The sequence below is a fragment of the Macaca thibetana genome, chromosome 15, assembly GCF_024542745.1.
Source record: "Macaca thibetana thibetana isolate TM-01 chromosome 15, ASM2454274v1, whole genome shotgun sequence".
Lineage (NCBI taxonomy): Eukaryota > Metazoa > Chordata > Mammalia > Primates > Cercopithecidae > Macaca > Macaca thibetana.
This window is the reverse complement of record NC_065592.1, coordinates 68,445,481-68,465,697: the sequence shown is the minus strand read 5'-3', so window position 1 is coordinate 68,465,697 and position 20,217 is coordinate 68,445,481.

Below are 20,217 nucleotides of genomic sequence, written 5' to 3'. Positions count from 1 at the left end.
TTGCTTTAGTCAGAAAAAGCCAAAGACAAAGACAACATGCTTCGTGTTGCCTCTTATCTATAGCACAGTTCATTTTAGAAAACGTAACTGACCGAATAGTTCACAGGGAAGAGATCTTTTGACCCAGCAAAAGCTATAATGGATCCCCTGCCTTTGTGCTTGACCTTGCAGTTGTTTGACAGAGGCGCTTGAGGTTGTGTGACACAAATCGATGAAAACCTGTACTTGGAAAACAGCAAAACAAACCTAACACTGAAATTTTCGAACCACTCCACTAGCTCAGTCATAAATTAGACCTAATTTATAAAGCACTATCACTATAGTTTTAAAATGTCTGTCTAAATGTTTTCATTGCTAATTAAATAGCAATAGAGCATATTAAACAAACACCAAACAACTGAAAGGCTCTTTTCAGCAATTTAGTCGCAGCATTTCTAAAGTCTGCTCACGCCAATGGTATTTATTTCTGACGTATTTTAGGAAAAACACATTGATAACTCTGTGCCAAACTTGACAGAGTGGTATGAATGTCTGCACCAACTGAAATACACTTACTACTCCAGGGCGCCTTGTTTCCCATCAGCAAATGTGAAACGTATTTATTTCTGAAAATAAAAATACCAGGGAAAAGCAGATTATCTAAACATACCAGTCTAAAAGTCAAATTAGTATTTATCCTATACATTGTCAGATTACTTCTTTTTAAAATTTAAACAGCTCTCCCTTTTACGCACTGCCTCTATTTAGGAGTGTCTTAATTCCTCCTCTGAATATTAAAAATTCAGTTTCTTCTGTATTCCAGATCAAACTTCTCCTTTCATGCCATCTTTCACTCTTCCCCACATACACCCCCTACCTACTCCAAACACACTTTGCCCTATCCCTTCACTGACCTATTGTGTATGCTGATGGTTTTTGGTAGAAATGGCCAAGTAAAAGGTATGACCTGATAATAATGTCTTCGCAAAAGACCTTCAGTACATCAAAGGGAAATGTATGTGGAGCCATTATTTCTCTAGTGTGCCCCCACGCATTTATCTTGGCCTTCCCCATCCCCTTGGAGGAAATGAAAACCCTTGTGTATTTTGGAATGAAGTAATTTTTTCATTGCTTTTCTCAGATTCATTAGTTTTTTAATACCAAAAGGAGATTAAAATAATTTTAAAAAATAAAAATAAATTACTAAATTCCCTGCAGGAAATACTGCCTATCTTTTGCCATTTAATTTTTTTATCACACAAAATGGAGGCACAACGCTGTCATCTATACTTTGCAATCAAGTGCCAAGTACAGGGTAATGATTCCATTCTAGTTGGAATATTTCCCATTTTTCAACTGGTTTAATAAACTGTCACTTGAAAGGGGGTCTGATAGGCTTTTTCACAATGAATCAAAGAACTACTCGCCTTCTTCCTTTATTATGCATGCTACATTTGAAGCTAATGAAGCGTAGCTTCTGAGCTGATACTTTCATAGATGAAAGAGACATCATGTCACATCTTCTATTTATTTCATCAGCTACTCATAGCCAACACAAAACACATTGATTGCCTTGAACTTTATTTTTGACAGATGATGGACGTTTCTGTTGCTATCTTGCCTAATACTTTACTACCATATGCATGTTTTAAGATATTAACCATGAATAAAATTACTAGAAAAAAATGTACAATAGCAATGGTACATTTAATTGAAGAAAGTGTAGTAGACATAATATTATGTCTTATGTCTTAGAGTATTTTGCAGACTTTTATATACCCTCCCCCTAGAGCAAATACTGCCTTGAAATAGTTATTAAGAAGTGTGACATCATCTAATATTATTTTCATGAGGCTTTTATTATTTACTAAATTGTCTTCATAATTCATTCAGCTAAAGCAACACAATCTTCTATGAAAGTAGAACTTCTTCATTTATAAAAGGCATCAAAAGGAATAATTCATTGCTAAAGAGATGCTTTCATTGCAATAACACTAGACAGTGTTACTAATTGGCTAACACGAGTCAATGCAATGTGGGAATAAAATTTCAGGCATAAGCTACATTTAATCAATGTAGTATAGGAAATAATCTTTGCTATTTACAGAAATGGTATATGTAATATAAAACATGCTTTTCTATATAATGTTTCGTGACTTTTTAAACTTTAAAAATGTTAATATGGACCATAACTTTTTAAAAATTGGCTTTGCAAATATAATTTCATGGGTATAAAATTATTTTCAAAATAGTGTGGCTTTAACATTGTAAGAAAAAACACAGCTTTTGCTCATAAGAATAGAAAAGTTTTACACACATGCACATATTCATACATGCAACTGGACAAATATAGATCTTTCATTTTATAAAATAGTTTTTATATTTATAGCAATGAACCTTACTTGTTCCAAAGTAAGTGTTATATTTGGAAGTGAGGAAAAATACTTGATGTAGGATTATAGCACACACTAAAGTACTACATACAAATTATTAAAAATAAATTGCATCATGAGCTATTGCAAAGAAAGCTGATGTGTACAAGCTACGGTATGACTAGAGCAACTACTTGGAAAATTTCCGAGAATGCATCACAAAGTTATTGAAAACATGCATAACAAAAGTTATTATAAGTCAGTGACAACAAAACGAATAGAGCACAAACATCCCCACCGTACAAAATCTATATAGTTTCTCTCTTATTAAAGACAACTATCAAGAGTTTTACAGTTAAAATGACTACACAAGGGCCAGGCGCAGTGGCTCACGCCTGTAATCCCAACACTTCGAGAGGCCAAGGCAGGTGGATCACGTGGTCAGGAAATGGAGACCATCCTGGCTAACACAGTGAAACCCCATCTCTACTAAAAATACAAACAATTAGCCAGGCGTGGTGGCGGGCACCTGTAATCCCAGTTATTCAGGAGGCTGAGGTAGGAGAATGGCGTGAACCCGGGAGGCGGAGCTTGAAGTGAGCCGAGATGGCACCACTGCACTCTAGCTTGGGTGACAGAGCGAGACTCCATCTCAAAAAAAAAGTTACTACACAAAAATGAATGAAATTAAAATCTGAAATTTAAACAACAATTAAAATTGGACTCCCATATATAAGGGAATTGGTGAAGTTCTTAAATTTATTTTAAGGAAAATAAAATACCAAAAGTAAAGACCTTTTCAACAATATGAATGTTATCCATCTCAAGGTTAAAATTAGCTTTCTGTTCTTTGATCTCTTCAGCTATGCTAATCAATCTAAGTTGTATAAGTCACTGATTCAGGATTCATTGTGGCTAACTCTGTAGTACACAATCAAATTAATTGTTGGCTTTTATTGCATGATAAGCTAGAAAATTTCTCAAGAGACCCCTTGGCTGTGGCTTTGCATTAAACTGGTCTGCTCCTAAATACAATGTTGTCAAGTGCACTACATTAGAAATCAGAAGCAGCCTATTTCATGTTTGACTCATCCACTCTGGGCCAGTTTCCTTATTTTAAAAATAGGAGCCACCTATTAAACCACCACTACAGCTCCAAAATTTGGTAATTCCAAATCATTCAATACCACCAACTTATTACTCATTTTTAAAAGTGATATAAGTCCAGAATATTCAATATACTAATGTATGTTTTCTCTATATAAGAGTATCATAATAAAGCCTTTCTATCTATAAGCAAACACTTTTATTGCTGAACAAGTCCAGTTATTCTCATTACGATATCAGATAATTGAAAACATCTACATTTTTATGTTTTCCAAAGTGAAAAAACCTATTGCATGGTCATTCATTAACCTTCACTACAACAATAAATTTTTATTAAAAGTTTGTATGAAGCCTCAATTCCAATGTCTTTGTAAAGATCCCTTTGATACAGGGCAGGCAGTCCCCAAATGGGGGCTTAGCTATGAATGGTTCTTTGGTTCATGTAGGAAAAAATTCAAGGGTGAGCGGACGGTAGAAGAAAACAGCTTTATTGAAGCAACAGTGTTACTGTTTTGGTGGTGTTAACAGCTCAGGCAGTGTTGTAGCTCTGTGCCTGTTCCTTCAGAGCAGGGCTACCCCATAGGCAGTGTGCTGAGAGTAGCAGCTCAGGATAGTTCTGCAGTCATATTTATACCCACTTTTGATTACATGCAAAGTAAGGAGTAGGTTATGAAGAAATTTCCAGGGAAAGGATAGTAACTTCTGGTTCATTGGGTCATTGTCATGGAAAGGGGAAGTAACTCCCCGATGTTGCCATGGCAATGGTAAACTGACATGACACACTGGTGGGTGTGTATTAAGAAAAGCTGTTCTGCCTTGGCCCTGTTTGAGCTTGTCCTCAATTTGGTATGGTGTCTGAGTCCTGTCTCCAGAGTCAAGTCCCAACTCCTACCTCATCCTCCCCTCAGAGACTGGATATTCCTCCTTAATCTTAAGAAGGCTGCAGAAGAGCAGAGGTCCATCTTCTGTGACTTCTTCTTTCTGAGTTTATGAGCATAGGCCCTGCCTACCACCAGAGAAGTGAAAATCTCCAGATACCTAATCCAGGAGGCCCAGAGGTAGGACACTTTTTATTCTCTGGAGTAGAAGGCAGGATGGGTTGGAAGCCTTGTACCAGCATTGTCTTTACCTGGAACTGTTGTAATCTAGAAGACAAACTTTGAAGAGGTTAAACAAGCAAAGGCAAAAAATTAGTAACATGAGAGCTATCAGAGGTCCTAGAAGAGGTAAAAACCAGGGGAGATTTGAAAAGGCACTTTTAATAGTTGACCAGACGTAGCTGGAGTCAGTGCCCTGGTTATATCTATGTAACCAGGTAGCTCTCTCATACATCTTTTGAATGTTAATCTCAACTTTTCCAGAGTTGTTAGTATATGTGCAGCAGGTTTTATTAATAACTGTATACAGTCTCCCACTTGTTCAGCTAGTAAATAATCCAATACTAGTCTGTTATTGATAACCACATTTGCCAAAGAGTCTAAATATTCTTGAATTCCTTTTAGTGTCTGACCTGTGTTGGTGGCTAAGGATTCTAGAGTTTGAATTAAGTTATTTAGAATTTACTCACGGTAGGCAAAGCCACTCCAGGGTGCTGCTAGTCCTATTGCTTCCCCAGTTCCTGCCAGAATTTACCCTATTGCTTACTTACTTCTGGTATCCTTGAGTCTTATGGGGCTATAGGCAGTAACTCCTGGAGGAGCAAGTGTTGCCAATGTACATTCATCTCCGTTACAAGTTTTTGATATACAAAGGAATGATACTCCTAAAAGAATAGGTGACTCTGTAGGGAAGTTGGGAGCAGTTATGATGTGCCACTTCTTCCCATTCATGGCCACAGACAAAAATGAGCCCAGTTTGGGTACAAACAAAGGCCCTATGGGGTGTGATGTTTATCCTTTGCTGGTAAGTTGGGTCTATAGAAATTTTCTTTTCTTATTCCAAAGGGGATAGACAAAAGTTTTTGTTTTTCAGAGAGGTGCAATACTCTCACCTTCTCAGACTATGAAGTATAAAGTTGTTTTTCCCCTCTATATTCTGATCCAGGAGAAAGCACCATATATAGTCTCCTCACTTATAAGTGCAGTCCCATTTACCTTGCTGTGACCTTCGGAACTTGACAACTTGCCAACTAAAGTTGAATCAGAGTTGAATCAGAGCATCACAGAGAAGTTTCCACTTTTGTATCATTCACACAAGAGTGGGTGCAAAAGATAGACTCATTAGTGCTCCGGTGGTACAGATACCCAACTTCCCAGGTCCAGGCAATAGTGGTATGAGGCATTTCAGGTGTAATCCACTAAATGGGTGAGTGTTCCACTTAACTTCTAGGGGTTGGGATATTTCAGGATCACTATGGCTAATTAGGAGGCCTGGGGGATTATCATTAGCTATTCCAGATGAGCCAGAAGATAGAATTTTCTATCCTGGGAATGTTGATGAAAAATCCAGCAACCATGAAGATGATCCCCTGATGCTGTAATTGTTGAAGTATTTACTAGTTAGGTTCCCACCCACCCTGGTTTAGGATAATTGGGAGAGCAAACATGATTAACAGTAACAGAATGGTGTCCAATTGGGTCGTAGAGTGGCCTCCACACTCAATAAGGACAAAATAATTTTTTCCTGGGAGGTTGGCTAAGGTGACAGAAGTATTAAAATCAAGAAGAAGAAAAAAATTAAAGCTTCTATTCCCACCCAAAGCATCATGTTACCACTTCCGACTGAGTGTTGATTCTTTTAAATAGGTAGAAGAGATGCTTGGAAGGTTCACAGATGTAGGTCATGGTCTCCACCTTGTATGCCTGTGATACATAAGAAACAGGTTTAATCCTGAATAGTTGTACACAACTAATTATTTCCTGAAGTTTAACAGCATTGTGGGAACTCAAAAACACCTGATGGGGCCCTTCCCATTTTGGTTGTAATTGATCCTCAGGGGATCCCTCTTTTCAAGTTCTTAGTAAGACCAAGTCTCCTGGTTGAATAGGAGAGTTACTTCTCTTCCTTGTGGGAGGGGACAATATTTTATTTCCATAGGTTTAGAGGGCCTTTTGAACCCGGTCTAAGCTGATAATATGGGTGAGCATTCTATTTATCTCTTCATCAAACAGGAGGCCTGAAGTTAAAAAGGGCCACCCATAAGTCATAATGGACTAAGTTTTAGAATTCTATTTGGGACTATCCTTGTGCATAAAAGGACTATGGATAGCAGAGAAACCCAGGCCTCTGAGGCCTCCTGACAGAGCTTTGCTAATGTTCATTTTGAAACGTGATTAGCTTTTTCTACCTTACCAGAAGATTAAGGTCTGCAGAAGGAGTGAAGGTAATAGGTAATACCTAACTCTGGGGAAACGTGCTGGGTCACTTTAGCTGTGAAGGAGGGTCTGTTATTACTCTGTAGGATTTTAGGTAATCCCCAGTTGAAGATGATCTCTTTATCTAAAAATCTGAACACTTCTAATGCCTTCTCTGTCCTTGTGGGGAAGACCTCTATCCATCTGGTGAAAGTGTCTATAAATACCAGCAAATATTAAAGTCCCCTGTATGGTGGCATCTGAGCAAAATCTATTTGCCAGTCTTTCCCAGGGTATGTTTCTTGATGTTGTATATGTCTGAGAAAGGGTGGGGGTATGGGACGGCTTCCTGGATCATTAGAGGCACACAGTTCACAGGCCCTGGTGACCCTCTTTACAGTCTGGAATAGCTCCTTTCCTAAGAAGATTTCAGAAAGTAATTTAAATAGGGAACCCATCCCAAGTGTGAGGAGTTACAGATCTACTTAACTATGTTTCCATTGCTCAGCCTCAGGGAGGAGGAAGGAGGAGTGTGTTGCTTCCTGGTAACCATCCGGAGAGATCCTTTTGTAAGTCTTTCTGTTCTATCTAATTTCCTTGGGGGCATAGCACGGTGTTGCTGATGTGGATGTAGTACCTGGCACTGATGAAGCAGCCTGTAATACTGGTGTTTCTTTACCTGTGGCCTTAGCTGCTCTGTCTGCTAGAGCAATTCCTTTGATAATTAGAGGTGTCTCCCTTTGGTGTTCCCTACAGTGAATAACTGTTACCTCCTTTGGGAGCTGGACAGCATCTAAAAGTTCCAAATTCTGAGTGATGTTATATGGCGGATCCCTTCATTATTAGTAGTCCCTTTTCTTTTCATATAGCAGCGTGAGCATAAAGCAATAGGAATATTTGGAATCAGTAAATATATTGACTCTTAAGTCTTTTCCTAATTGAATGGCTCTAATTAAAGTGATTCGTTCTGCTTTTTAAGCAGAAGTATCAGAAGGCAAAGTTTTTGCCTCAATAACTTTTTGTTGGCTAACTACCACATAACCTGCCTTTCTTACTCCTTTATGCATAAAGATACTCTAATCTATAAACCACTCAACATTAGGATTAGGCAAGGGCTCATCTTTGAGGTTAGGCCTGCTAGAGTAGGTCTGTTTTGTTTTCCACACAAGCATGAATGAGTTGGGGATTTGTTTCCTAGGACATGAAGTTCCACAATAGAGTAGCAGGGTTTAAAACTCGAGGTACTTTAAAGATAACATAAGGGTATCAAGCAAAAGGGCCTGATATTTATGTGACTGGCCCCCATTTAGCCATTGGTGTGCTTTTGCCTCTACGACTTTCTGGTGGTGGGGGGCATGACATCAAATTGCTGTCCTGGGGTAAACTTACTGACTTCTACCAATAGAGTGGTGGTGACCACAGCTCACAAGCATCCTAGCTACCCATCTGCCATTTGGTCTAGCTGTTAAGAAGAGTAAGCCACTAGTCCTACTAGTGGGATGGCCAAAGCCATCCCTTGTTTTTCAGCAGCATAACAGAGTGAATGGTTTTTCTATGTTCAGAAGTCCCAAAGCAGGAGCTATTCCTAGCATTTCTTTTAGGGTTAAGAGTGTCTTTTGGCAAATTCCATCCCAATTCAAAGGCTTGTGATCACTCCCTTTTAGAGCTTCATAGAGTGGCTCTGCTATAGACTCAAACCCAAGAATCCAGATCCTGCAGAGGCGAGCCATTTCCTAAAAGGCTTTTAACTATTTCTCACTTTGAGGGGCCTGCAGTGCCAAGATGGTTTCTTTTTGCTCCTGGGCCAAAGTCCTTGTCCCAGGGGTGAGAACATATCCCAAATATTTAACATTTTGTGCAGAGATCTGGGTTCTGTGGTGAGATAACTGATATCTTTACTTTCCCAGAAAATTAAGGATCTGAATTATGTTCCTGTCAGAGTCTTCCCTAGTAGGGATGGAAATTAGTAGGTTATCTGCATATTTCAAGACAGACCCATTAGTTAACTGTAGTTCCTTTAACTCCTGGCCAATGCATTGCCAAAGAGATGGGGAATGTTCCTAAAACCTTGGGGAATAACTGTCCAGGTAAGCTGAAATGCTTTATTCGTGTCTGGATCAGTCCATTCCAAAACAAAAATATACTGGAAGTCTAGGTGTAAAGATATATAAAAGAAAGCATCCTTTAAGTCTAACACTGTCAGTTCTCTACTTTCTCAGCCATTATGGGTCTGGGTGCCTCAAACTCCCTCTTAAGCCTGGGGCAACCCTTTTTCAGTGGCCTTTCTTGCTTAAACAAGACATATTGATTCTGGCCTAAAGGCCAGTGAGTTGTGGGGGCTCTTGTCTGAGCATTTCAGATGCTGATCTCACCACATTTCCTCAAGGTGAGTAACCCTGAGGCAGCATGGTTTAGTGGGTGAGGATTCAGGGTAAAGCAGCAGCCACTAACAGTCATGCTTGTTGATCAATTCTTTTGGAGTTTGCCTCTTCCTCTTCCCTGTCCCTATTACTATAAACCCCAAAGGCAATGTCTAAGAGTTGTCTCATGGAGCTTTGGGGTCCCATTGCTACTTTTTGTAGCTTCCTCCTAATGTCAGGGGTAGATTGAGTAACAACATGCATACCCAGGAGAGCTCACCCTGCTGGGGAGTCTAGGACTGTATTAGTATATTTCCTGAGTGCCTCAACCAATTGGCCTTCAAATGAGTGGGATTTTCATCTTTCTTCTGAGGAATTTTTCTCACTTTATCATAATTAACTGGCTTAACCAAACACTTTTTCATACCATCCGTTAAACAAGTTAGTGTGTGATTTCTGCTTTCAAGATCTTGAGAACCTCTCTGGTAATTCCACTGAGGGTCGACCTCTGGAAGTAAATCTCCCCCAACATGATAAATGAAATGGCCTGGGTTATGTGCAGCCACTCTATCTCCATGTTCATGAGTAGTACCTAGAATTCTTTGTTTTTCCTTTACAATACCACAAGTGGATAATAATACTTGCATGTCATGCCAAGTTAAATCAAAGGACATGGTCAACTTAACAAACTCCTTTACAAACTTCCCTGGATCCATCAAAAACCAACAAAATTTTTCCTTGCATAAAGGCAAATCAGACATGGAAAAAGGCACATATTCTCTGATTGTTCCTCCATTCCCATAAGCTACCACCCACAACTGACATAAGTTATATTTTGGGGCTGATATGAGGCCCCACTCCTGGTGGTACTGGTTGGGCTTATTTTTTCAGGCAGTGGGGGATATAAGCCAGGGCTTTTTGGATAAGCAGGAGGAATGCCTGACAACCTTGGGGTGGAATCTTGCTTTAGAGAACTAGTGGGGCCTCCTGTCAGAACTAGGGGACTGAGAAGGCTCTGAAGGTCGGGGAGGGTGCAGCACTGGGCCTTCTGGGGTGCCTGGGAGAATCATGAGCCAAACATGATCTACAGCTAGCCCTTAAGTTAGAATCCTGGTAGAGGGCCATAAAAGCCTGTACATAAAAACCTTCTTATTTTCCTTCCATTTTATAAAGCAAATATAATTATAAAATATCATCATAATGTAAAGAACCATGCCTAGGCCAAATCTGTTAGTTGGTCAATTTTTATTAAACCCAAACATTATTGCAATGATAAAGTATTTATTTTCTTCTTCAATTTGTCTAGTAATTTAAATTTACTCCAATAGTCTAAAAGGCACACTAGATGTGAATCTTTGGGGATTCTCACCGTTGTCTTCATGTCTAGTAAGGATTTCCACAGGGAGTTTCTGTTAGCCTAAGTTTAGTGAGTGCCTAATTAGTATTTTTCCCTTTTAAGTGACCACTTTCTACAACATGTAGATAGCAAGGTGTTACAAAAGCAGGTGATGAGCCAGAAATGGGCAGTAGGGTGTTGAGCCTAAATTCCACAGAGTGAGGGTTGGGCAGACTGGGGTGCTAAACAAATGGTGACTGTGGATAGGAGGAAGAAAAGAGGTAAACAGCGATGCCTAAGGAGAGACTTCAGAGGCCCTAATTTGCCAGAGAACCTACCCAGAACGGGAGAAACAAACAAACCCAAAAAGTTGGGATGGCCACTTATCTACAACTGTAGGTAGTCTTTCATTAGGCCAGGGTCCTCAGAACTCCCAGTTCCTTTGACCAAGAAAGGCTTGAGCAAGGCAGTTGTAAGACAGCACGATAGCACACAGGAAAGGGCTTGCAAATGGCTAAGGAAAATAATAACTTCTAACTTCAAGGCAGAAAAGGATAAGACCAATATCCCCCCCAGGGGAGTGGCTATACCCCACAATTCTAGAGGAAATGTCAATGCCAAAAAGCCCAGAGCATCCAGGAAGTGACCAAAACCAATGCTGAAATACCAGAGTGTCCAAGATCCTGTGAACAAGGGTACCCATACCAAATGCTGACAACCCCAGGGCACTGGGGGGAATGGCCAACAGTGAACTCAAGACCAACTTGGTGTCACAGAACAATGTGATTTTAGCATCCCAGAGTCAACACAACAGGGGAGCTTTTACAACCAAGTGTTCTGCCTTAAACAACTGCCCAAATACAGTGAACAAGAAAGTCAAAAGCAAACATAAGACTGCAAAAAAAAAAAAAAAATTAAGGATTGAAAATGAAATGACTGATGGAACAATAAAATGGAGGAAGAGGAGAAAGGAGGAGGGAGAAGGAGTGACAAAGTCATTTTTAAGGGGAACTCAAACAATGGTAGACTTCTAACCAACCACCTAGCCAAGGACTTTTATTTTATTTCCTAATTCTCCTGACACTACAGGTGAACAGAGGAAAACACTCACTCATCCACAGGAGCCAAATAGCACTGACCAATTTCCATGTAGGACCCAGGTGAAGGTCTCTCCAGGATTCCTCAGCTTGGGTGGGCTCAGGTGCCATGGAGGGTGGAACTGTTAAAGGGACCAATAACCCATTGGTCTACAGGACTGAGTGGCAGGTCTCAAATGAGGCAGCGCAACGTGATCACTTGTTAGAACCTGGTGGAAGGTGATTGGATCATGAGGCAGTGTTTTGTGATAGTGAGGGAGTTCTCATGAGATCTGATGGTTTATAAGTGGCACTTTCACCTGCACTCATCTCGCCTGCCACTGTGTAAGACGTGCCTTGCTTCCCCTTCAACTTCTACCATGTGTAAGTTTCCTGAGGCCTCTGTAGCCATGTGGAACTGAGAGTCAACTAAACCTCCTTTCTTTATAAATTACCCCAGTCTCAGGTGTTCTTTATAGCAGTATGAAAATGGAGGAATACAGTATTATAGCTCTTAGGTGTTAGCAGCTCTTGCAGTTTCAATCACCGATTGCTTTGCTGTCTCTCACCATCTCTCCACTCATCATCTCACCGACTTCCATCTCTCGCCATTGCCTCACTGAATGCTGCTTCTCTCGCCATCTCTCATTCCACTGTCTTTTCTCTGTGCCCTACATTGGATGCCAGGGCAGGGCAGGCCACCCCCAAATTAGGCCTTAGCCAGGGAGAGGTCTTTGCTTCACCCAGGAAAGAATTTAAGAGTGAATCAGTGGTAGAAGAAAAGAGTTTTATTGAAACAATAGTGCTACAGCTCTGGTGGTGTCACAGTTCAGGCAGTGTTAAAGCTCTGACTGCTCCTGTAGAGGAAAGCTACCCCATAGGCACAGTACTGAGAGTAGCAGCTCTGGGTATTTCTGCAGTTATATTTATATCCACTTCTAATTACATGCAGATTAAGGGGCAGTTTATGCAGAAATTTCCAGGGAAAGTATAGTAACTTCTGGATCGTCAAGTCATTGCCATAGAAGGGGGAGGTAATGCCTGGGTGTTGCCATGGCAACAGGAAACTGACATGGCACACTATGGGCATGTTTTATGGAAAACTGATTCCATCTCAGACCTTTGTTAGCTAGTCCTCAATTTGTTCTGATGTCTGAAGCCCATCTTCAGTATCTCACCTTTGCTAAGCCATCCTAACTCTAGTTTCTGAGAAGCTAACATCCTAATTTCTGAGAACCTTTTTTTCTCATCAGGAGTACTATTTTTAAAATGTTTCATATCATATTTTACCTTAGTATTTTCAACATCGTAATAACCATGAGTATGATTGTACCCAGTAAAATCAGCTGTCTAAAAAGGCTATACTATTGATTTCATGTTTATGGATTGTTTACTACCTACATTCAGCCTTTTGTAATTCTTCAACAGCATCCCTGACTGTCTCACTCTGAATCTCTAAAGACCATATTTGCCTATGTCTTCTTAAAATATATATTCCAACATATAGATTAATAAGAGAAGACTTGAAAGGTTAAGCAGAAAGGTTCAAGGAAAAGAAAACAAAAACTTGGTTGAACTGTGTACTTGCTCTGCTGTTGCCTTATTTCCTTGTGTAAAATGCACGATGATGAACATATCCCATGTAGTTTTCATGAGAATCATATATCATAAAGCACATAAACTACCTAGAATAGTGTCTGAGTACATGATTGTTTTTTAAGTAAATACTACTATTTCAATTTAATTACATAAATATAATATACAAATATTTATAGTGCAATATTAAATTATAATACAATTGTACATTAGATGTATTTTATTGATATTCCTTAATGATATAGTATATAAAATCTTCTTTGTAAGAGTACCAATGTATGCATATTATTATTTTATATAATTGAAGGAAAATAATGCCTCCGAGACAAAACTCTCGGAGTAAATGCATCCCATCTATTTTATATAGATAGATAGATAGATAGATAGATAGATAGATAGATAGATACATAGATATAGATACTTATCGATAGCTATCTGTATATATATATATATAGTTCATTTGTAACTACTACTAACATGTGTTCAAAATTTTGAATAACAAACAAGATTTTGCTTTTAGTTTATCATAGAAATAGTTTATCAATAAACTACACTTGTGCTGTGGTATTTAAAAGCACATTTTATTGTGTCTGAGTTTTGTGCAGTTATAAATATCATATGCAGAACTTGACATAAAGAAACATGTTCCAGTCCTACATGTGTAGCAAATCAATGCAATATTTAATTCAATAAGCATTTATTAAATAACTTCTCCATACTATATACCTTCCAATGTGCCAGAGATTTGACAAGGAACCCTTAGATTTCAAAGTATAGTAATAAAAATCAGAGTAAAGAGTCTAGCATTACTTTTTTTGTAGAATACAGTAATAAAAGGCCTTATTAATTATATCTATCTTAGGGTATATTTTGGACCTATAAGCAATTTTGTGCAGTTATAAATATCATATGCAGAACTTGACATAAAGAAACATGTTCCAGTCCTACATGTGTAGCAAATCAATGCAATATTTAATTCAACAAGTATTTATTAAATAACTTCTCTATACTATATACCTTCCAATGTAGGAAGGTATATATATCATCCATTGCTGAATGATAAAATATAACTAATAGCATTTATAACATTGGTTAAGGCCTCACAGAATTTGCAGAATCCATTGAAAGTGGTCATCTGGCCAGAAGTGATAGAATTCATAGAAGATAAGCAATATGGAAATAGCCTAAGAAAAAAAATTACTCATCTTGGAGACAATGCTTTTATCTAATAAATAATATAAAAGAAAAGCAAAAGGTATCATGTGAACTGTGGCTTCATATAAATTTAAGGAAAATGATTAAGAAACTGACAAGATTTAATTATGATTCCAAACAAAGAGCCAAGACGATAATTACATATGGGATGCAAAATCAAGACTCTAGTATATAAAATGTCATCCTGGGGAAAGCATTATTGATTTTGTGCTGAAATTTGTTTTTTGCAAAGAAGGATTCTCAGGAATTTTTAATATTTAAATGTTGGTGACATGCTAAATATTAGATAAATGTTTGGCATATTAGTTTCTACTCATATGTTCACTAAAACTTCTTAATATAATTTGCTAAATTTTGGAGTTTGGGATAATTTTGGATTTACAGAAAAATCAGAAAGGTAGTAAAAAATTCCTTTATAGCCCCCACTGAACTTCCTCTAATATCAACATTTTTATATAATCATGGTATGTTGATAAAGCTAAGAAATTACTATTGATACAATACTCTTTACTTCAGGCTTTGCTAGAATTTCACAGTTTTTCCACTAATATTCTATTTTTGTTACAGAATTCAGTACAGGGTACAATATTGAATTTGTCATTATGTTCCCTGAGTCTCTTTTTATCTGTGAGTTTCTCCATCTCACTTTCATGACCTTAGCCATTTTGAAGAGTACTAGACAGATGTTTTATAGAATGTCCTTTTATTTTTTTCTGATATTTTTTATGATTAGACTGTGGTTATTGCATTTGAGGAAGAATTCCATGGAGATAAAGTATCCTTTATATCACATTAAATCAGGGGTACCTGATATCAACATGACCTTTCACTGGTGAGATTGACCTCTGTCACTTGGATTGAGTGCCAGGTTTCTCTGCTGTGAAGAAACTATGCTTTCCTTTTCAGGCTCTATTAACTGGAAAGAAGCCATTAAGTTCAAAGTACAATCAAGAAAAGAGGACTTAAACTCCACCTCCTAGAGATGGGAGTAACTATATATTTATTCCTAGTAAAAATTTGATATGTTTTGGTCTAATATATCAGCTAGGCCCAGAGTTTCTGAGAAGGAGAAATATGCCATATCTCACAGTGACATTCCTTGAAAACAGTCACATGAAATAACTTATTTTAAAAATATTTTTAAATGAATATGATATTTGTTTTAAAATAAATATGATAAAATATTTGTTTCAAAATGAATATGACAAAAGAAAACTAAGGGTAAAATTAAGCTAGAAGTAATTTAATTACTTAGGAAAGTTAAAGAATCAGAATGGTTTGAATTTTAACACTTGCCACTTAGTAGCTGTGAGACATGGATATTTTACTATTTCAAGTTCTCAAGAAACAACAATAGAAACAATATACTATTATTGTAAACATCAAATTAGTTAAATCAAACTCTTGGCCTGTTGTCTGGCATATGGTCAATGTTCAAAGTACAAAAACTCTTATTTTTTGACATTGGGAGACAAATGGCCCTTTCTGAGAATCTGTTCCCACCCTCTAAGGGTAACCTCTTCCTCACCTCTACTCGCAGATTTAATCCTTCCTTCGATTGTGTACTCTCTTTGATCAAGGGGTGGATGTCATAGGTGCAATACACCCTGATCTAGCCTTCATTCCATTGTCTGCTGATACATGATTCAACAATGAGTTTTTCATATCGTACCAAGATGTGTCAGTTTTAATCTGCTTCCTATGAAAATATGCTGTCTTTGTCAAAGTTTGATTAGTGAAATCTAAGTCTTTACTTTTAAAAAAGAAGTGTCACATCTGTCTAATGTGCTTGATTACCATGTAAATATGCAGATTCTGATCTGTATAAGTGAAGTTGAAGAATTCAGGTACCAGGTCAGGCATGGTGGCTCACACCTGTAATCGCAGCACTTTGGGAGGCTGAGGTGGGCACATCACGAGGTCAAGAGATCGAGACTATCCTGGCCAACATGGTGAAACCCCGTCTCTATTAAAAATACAAAAATTAGCTGGGCATGGTGGCACATGCCTGTAGTACCAGTTACAAGGGAGGTTGACGCAGGGGAATCACTTGAACCTGGGAGGCAGAGGTTGCAGTGAGCCAAGGTCGTGCCACTGCACTCCAGCCTGGCGACAAAGCGAGACTCCATCAAAAAAAAAAAAGAATGCAGGTATCAGCATTCTGAATATTCCTGGGTGACTGTCTTGGTGACTTTAGGTGATGCTCATTACGCTCTGAATTGGGACATAGGAATCAGCTATGCATGATAAAGATTGCTTATGTTTGGGGAAAAATCGCTGTGATATTTTATGCCTTTAAAAAGTACAGAGTCAGAGGTATTAAACAGAATAGTTGAACTATGAAGGTCAGCCTTGTATTTTATATGAGTAAAACATGTAACTTCTTGATAGTTTTTCTAATCTGATTGTAACACATGTACTTTCTTGCCAAGGTTTATTATATGTATAAATCAATAGCCCAAACACACTGTTTTACTGTTATCTGTTTGACAATTGCTATAAAAAGATAACAGTGAATTGTACTGTATATTATTTGTATAGAGATGCTTCCTAACCCACTGGCAATAAGAAATCAAAATAATCAGGATTTCAGCCAATAATAAAAATGTGAATGTTGGCTGATTTGTTGATGTGGATAGTGCTAAAAACACAATAAAAAAGACTAATATTTCCAGCAATTTTTTCAGTGTAAATGAAGATGTAGTAAGTGGAAAATAAAACCTCTAATATAATTTATGTACTTTTTAATATGAAGATTTTCAAAGTTTTTAAAATCAGTACTTACTAATTTCATTTTTTCTTGTCCTTCGTCTCCAACCTTCTTAAACCAAGAGACTAAGGTTTGGCAAAGTGCTGAGAGCTTTTGACTCTCTCTTCCTTCCTAAATGTTTGAAAACATGCATAAGTAGAAATGATCCAAAAGAAAAAATATAGCTGGTACTTGTTTTCCATCCTATTATAATAAGTCTTCCACACATAACTCACAGTGAAAACATTTCCAAAACTCACTGCTGACCTCTCCAAATTGTTCTTCTTAATTATTCTGTAACATTTGCAATTGCTACATATTTGGGGCCTCTCAACTTCTGCTATAAAAAATCATGATTTCTTTTTGAAACCTTTTCCTATTACTTTATGATTCCATGCAACATTATTCAAGTTCTTACTCTTTGCTCTATTATCAGAATCTCTGAGAGATTCTATTTTATGTTTTACAGTACAATTTTCATATTGGTGGTTCTCAATTCTATATTTTCATTCCTGTCTTGTGTCCTAAAGAAAAAAAATTCCAAATAGAGACGGATTGCAACACATGTCCATCACCACTAGAAGCTAACCATGTTCAAAATGAATTTATGCTGCTATTCTCCAGACTTACTTCTCCTTTAATTTTCCATCCACTTTTTTCCTGAACTGTTGACATGAGTTGACATTTATTCATTCATACAAGTCCTCTTGTCTTGCTCTCCCATGAAGTACTAAGTGCTGTCACTTTTCTGCTTAGCTCTCTCACAGTTGTAGAACCCTTTCCATGTGATAGACATGGGTCTTCTTAGCCACTTCCTGAATTGTTGTCTCAGTCTAGGTGCTCTTACTCTTCTCTCTCAGCTCTATACATTCGTTTCATTTGTGCTGTCAGAATTATCTTTCTAAAATACAAATTTGAGTATATCTTATGGTTACACCTTATGACGTTCAAGGACTATGCAGGATAAAGCACAAACTCTGGCCTGATCTACATATTTCTCCAAAACCTAATTCTATCTACATTTTCAGCTCACTTTACCTTTACTTCTTTCCTCTCTTCCCTCCAAAGACTCTCCTCTAATCTTTGATGTTCTTTGAATACTTATTTACGTATTTTAGAGCCGACAAAACTGATAATTAGAGTTTATATTGATACCCCCAAAGTTACATAATTAGAAGGCAGAGAAATCAACATTCAGTTAAGTCTCCTGATGCCAAATTGAAATAATAAATTTACCACTTAAAAAAACTGAAGAAATTCAAGTACTACCAATATTTTTTTTCTTCAAGATTAAAAAAAAAGGGAAATTATATTCTGAAGACATTTAATCTCACATGTATGGTATCTGTATTAATCTATTTGCACACTGCTATAAAGAAATACCTGAGACTGGGTAATTTATTATATAAAAGAAAAGGTTTCATTGACTCACAGTTTCACATGGCTGAGCAGGCCTCAGAAAACTTATAATCATGGCGGAAGTTGAAAGGGGAAGGGACAAAAGGGCGTTCTTCACATGATGGCAGAAGAGAGAAGAGTGAGGAGCTAAGGGGGAAGACCACTTATAAAACCATCAGATCTTGTGAGAGCTCACTTATTATGATGAGAACAGCATGGGGGAAACCACCCCCATGGGCCAATCACCTCCTATCAGGTCTCTCCCTGGACACCTGGGGATTACAATTCAAGAAGAGATTTGGGTGGGGACACAGCCAAACCATATCAGTATTTATATGCATTAGCTTTGGAATCGAAACTTGTGATTAATTCTTACCTTTGCTCAATGCTATTTCTCAGTCATTAAACAAATTATCTAACCATTAAATCCCAGTTGCCTCATAGCAAAAGAGGGATAGCAAAATATGACTCACAGCATTACTAGTATCTTTGAAATATATACATAAAATTTAGTTAAGTTTTAGTGTGAAGTATTTGGAATGCCTAAAGCAATTTTCATATGCATCCAAAATCCTTAAAAGTAAATTGCTAAATGCTACCAAGAATCATTTAAAGACTTTTTGATATTTTATGTTTGTCAGCATCATGTTTTTAGAGCATGCACACAGCATTTATAATAACCTTTTTTCACTAATAATAAATGGTAACAATGCTTATCAATTGTTGAATTTTTTAAAGTGCACCTTTAACCCTTACAAAAATGAGGGATTATTTCCTCTTATTTTCTCTAAGAGGATATATAACAAGAGTCACACAGAAAATATGGGAGGGCACCATGAGTGAAATTCTGGTATATCAACATAAAGTCCAGTGAGCTCCCTCAATGTTACTTTATTTAACTTTCAGAAGTATTACTGAAAACTCTTGCCTCAGTTTCTCTGAAAGATTATTTCTTAGTAAGAAATCTTTTAATTTAGAAATAATTAAAATATGTATTTTAAATACATTCTTAAATAACTTTATTTTTAAATAATTTGTTCAAATTAACATAATTTTAGGCAGCACTTGAAACATTTGACCAATTTTCCTGTCTTAGATATTTCCTGGCGAAAAAGATTACATACGAAAAGAAATATTCCAAATAACCACAGGCTGCTTACTCCAAATGCTAGAAAATGTAAATAAGTACATCAAAAGCCAAAACATGATTTTCACTAAACATTAGTTGGTGTGAATGGTGCCCCACAGAGTTGTTTCAGGACAATTCGTTTCATCTATAATGAGAACCAATGGGGTAAATTTGTAAGCATTGAAGAAACATAAATGACATCGCCAATTACTCCGTGCCATCACAACATGCTTCTTCCTTCTGACAAAACAGTGAAATTATGATAAGCATCGTCCAGGGACACACAAAACTACCAAAGATGTAGTTTACTTAATCTTGATAATTATGTCCTAAGTGCATTCTTTCCACATTTCCATTTGAATTTAGGCATTTTTTTCTGTGTCTTTGAATACTGTGAATGGAAAATGTTGCCTTTAAGCCTAGAGATATTGTTTCATGGGCAGATGTCTTTTCTTCAAATATTTTAGAAACTTTGGAAATATTATATCACTCATGGTGCATTCTAGGCAGGGAATCAAGCTGAATAGTCTTTTCCAGATCATGAATCTGCATTGGTGAATTGTTTGAGCACATTTGGGAGGTCAATTGGTGGCTTATAAAGAGACAT